Here is a 3,828-nt window from a genome sequence, read left to right on the forward strand (position 1 = left end):
AGAATATTTATTAGTGAGACCATCTCAACAAAATGTGGGCCTGAGTTATGTGGAGGCAAGTGACGGGAGCAGGAAAGGATTGCATCATTGAAGAGGTGGGGAAGGGAGGATATCCTAGACCATAATGCTCTCTGGCTTTTAGTCATTTCCATAAACAGAAAAGAATGAGACTGCATTAAAGGGTATAAGGTGGGGACGTATTTTAAATATGCATTGCTTCTCATGAAAAGTCTTTTTGCATAAAGTGGTGTTTCACTCTTGTTTACCTGATAACAAAGCTTAGATCTTCACCATATTTGTATTGAAACTACACACTTAAATATATATTTACACACAGATATATATGTAAATGCAAATGTTTTAACTGTATCCCAGCTATCCTTTAGTGTTCCTGGTATATAAAATATTATATACCCTTATAAAATATTGGCACATTTATAGTTTTGATGCTATGGAGGAAGCTGAATAGAACCATTTGTAGAATTCTCAATGGTAGAAAAATATAATGACCTGAGACCAGGAAGGTGCAGAAGTTACCTTCTCCCTACCAGTATCAAATGATGCCAATGCTAACAATGTTAAGGACACATTTGGAAAGAAACCATGACCTATAGTATCATCTGAGGTTTAGATGTTTGTTCTCTCTCTCTCTCTCTCTCTCTCTCTCTCTCTCTCTGTCTGTGTGTGTGTGTGTGTGTGTGTGAGAGAGAGAGAGAGAGAGAGAGAGAGAGCCTGTGTGTGTCTCTCTCTTTCTCTCTGTGAGTGTGTGTGTGTGAGAGAGTGACTCTGTCTTCTCTTTCTGTGTGAGAGTCTCTCTCTCTGTTTGTCTCTCTCTTTCTGTGAGTGTGTGTGAGATACTCTGTGTGTGTGAATCTCTCTCTCTCTCTCCCTCTGTGTGTGTGTGTGTGTGTGTGTGTGTGTGTGTGTGTGCGAGCGTATTACAGGAGATTGGATGATTGGACCTAGGTTCTTGCATATGCTAGGCACTGATCTACATACCTACCCCCCCATATTTACCTGTGTGAATGCTAGAAATTTTCTTGTACCTTATTCAACCATCTAATCAAATACAGACAAGAACCACTAACCTCCAACTTGGGCAAATAAAATGATTCTGCCATCCCTCCTGTACTATTGTTTTAGATCACCCAATTGATTAGGGGTAAGAAATTATTTAACTGGGCCTTCCCTTTTTCAAGCTCTAATTTCATAGGCATTAAATCTCTGCATTCCTCCCTGGAAAGGCGTCGGTAGTGCAGTGAGAGCTCACTAGAGAGCAGACTTGTCTCAGCTGTTTCCACCTCGGCCAGGTGGTAGAAGGAGAAATAAATTTGCTTACCTGTGAAAACAGGTTGCCTATAAATCAAAAGGGGTCAAGTTATGTCCACCAGATGGTGGTTTTAAAATCTTAATGTGTAAGTTAAGGTATAATGGATTACTGGAGGTGAAATTTCAGTTACGTTGAATCCTTGGTTGCCTTCTGGGATCCAGAGGGAGCAAATGGTTACAGCTAGAATGTACAAACATGAAGTCAGGTTTTCATCTTACGTGACCTAGTTCCAAAGGCTGTGATATTGACCCATCCATTTTCAAAATAATGTCTAATTATCTATCAGAATGGCTTACTGAGACTCAGATGTATACATGCGTGTGGATCTTCTCTGCTCAGTGTACTTTTTAATTTGCTGTCGTTCTTTGCATTAGTACTAGATGTAGGCATTCAGTAGGTTTTTTTTCCATAAGATTATTCATATGTAATACTCTGCTCACTCCCCTGACTCTGCAATCCTTGTCCCTTGCCCTCATCTATTTAGCTCCAAGTGTACAAATCGAAGACCTGCAGAGAGAGGAGAGACCCAATGTGTTCTGGTTGGTCTTCTGGGGTAGAGTTCAGTGTTCAGAGTAGGGCTCATTCGAAAGCTTTACTAACTCCTTCTCGTTTGCCACCTCTCTGTCGCCAGCATTAACTGTGTAAACACATTTGGATATGAGTGCCTTTTTTATTATAAACCAGATGGTCACAAGAGAAACTGAAATAATCCATGCATGAAGAAGGACATTATCATGAATGTCTATCCATTCTTGTCTATCAATATAGTGTGTGTCCAACACAAATGACCTTCAATCATCCTTCCCCGCATGATGTCTTTCTTAATGCTACATTGTGCACCTGTGTCTCACCCCACCCCCTTTTTTGGAAAAGTCTGAATATTTACATAATGATAGCTGACTCTAATCCTCCACTCTGCTGCTCTTTCTCTTTGATTCCCTGGTTTAACATCCTCTTGCATAGGAGACAGCATAGATTCTCTCTCTCTCTCTCTCTCTCTCTCTCTCTCTCTCTCTCTCTCTTTCTCTCTCTCATCTCCCTCTCCATCCCTCTCTCTCTCCTTCCCTCCTCTTTTTCTCTCTCACTAAGCAAAGGAAGGGACAGGACAATATGTAAATTTCTCTCAGGCCTCTTCATATATGCTCATTCTTCTGCAGAATTAGACACTTATCTTTTCAAATATCAACATGTCTACATTTCAGACTTTTGTGGAAAAAAAAGACTTAGAACTTTGAATTCCCCTTCAAGAAAAAAAATTTCTATTTTAAAAGAACTAAGATTTTTTTTAAACACTTGAAATCATTAAATAGATACCATTACCCCTAATGGAAAAGAAAGAAATAATACACACTTCTTATTTCCTTTAATGAACTGGCTTTTAATGAGAACAATGGAAATGTAATTGTGACTCTGGGTATAACTCATATTTTGACACTGATTCCTGACTTGAAGACACTTAACCATGCGTAGGATTCAAAACTGTTTTCTCAGTTAATACTTAGATATGAAGCAGAGGCGAAATTTTATGTTATTTACATTAAAATTACGTCTTTCCATTGTACATTGTACACATGTATTCTTATTTATTTATTTTTCTTAACATTTATTGTTGGCTGTGAGACAGTCTCACTATAAAGTCATGGTTTGTCCTAAACTCATGTGGTTTTCCCTTACCGTCGTCAGTGTTGGGATTACAAATGTAAGTTTGGCTCTGCGGCTACTTAGGAGCCAAATGTGATGGATGACTTCTGAGTTAGATAAAATGTAGACCAGCTCATTGGCTAGGTTCTCTAATGAGTTTGCAGCATGCTGGAGCAAGGCTAGGGATGGCTTCTAACTGTAATATTCCACTTGCAATTAAATATATAGACATTTGTTTAGGAGTCTCGACATTGCTTGCAAAGAAAGCCTTTTTTGGTTTTCCGTTTCCACTGGTGGAGTAAACACTCTTGTATAGTCTTTCCATTGTTATCAGAATTCTTTGTATTGGATTTGGAGAATTATGGGACAAAACCGGACATACTTTTGCGTTCAAAGGCTCAGGAAAGCAATCTACTACGAATTGTCTTAAAAACAGAGAACACCAGGATGAAGTTTATTTTTATCGATTATTTTTAAATAGTAATTAAATGGTGCAAATATTATATTTGACATTACCAGTCAGTGGACTATTAGGACAACTATTACTGTAGCAGATCTGATTTTCCAAAGCTGTAGAAAAGGCTCTGTGATTGGGGATATTTTTCTGTTTTAAGGAACACTGGACATGTTCGAGGTGCACGACCTGTTCCACCAATAGCTTCCGTGCTCTCAGCGCTGAAAGGGAACCTTTCATTGGGGAAGTAGAGAGAAATCACCAGACCTTGACAGAGAAATCTATTCAGCAGTATTTTCTTCATATACAGATATTTCATTGTAGAAGTCACTATTATCTTATTGTAAAATGGGAATAAATCACATGCAGTTCTCTGATGGGAATACAAAAGAGTATAATTAAA

This window comes from Rattus rattus, chromosome 13, assembly GCF_011064425.1.
Source record: "Rattus rattus isolate New Zealand chromosome 13, Rrattus_CSIRO_v1, whole genome shotgun sequence".
Classification (NCBI taxonomy): domain Eukaryota; kingdom Metazoa; phylum Chordata; class Mammalia; order Rodentia; family Muridae; genus Rattus; species Rattus rattus.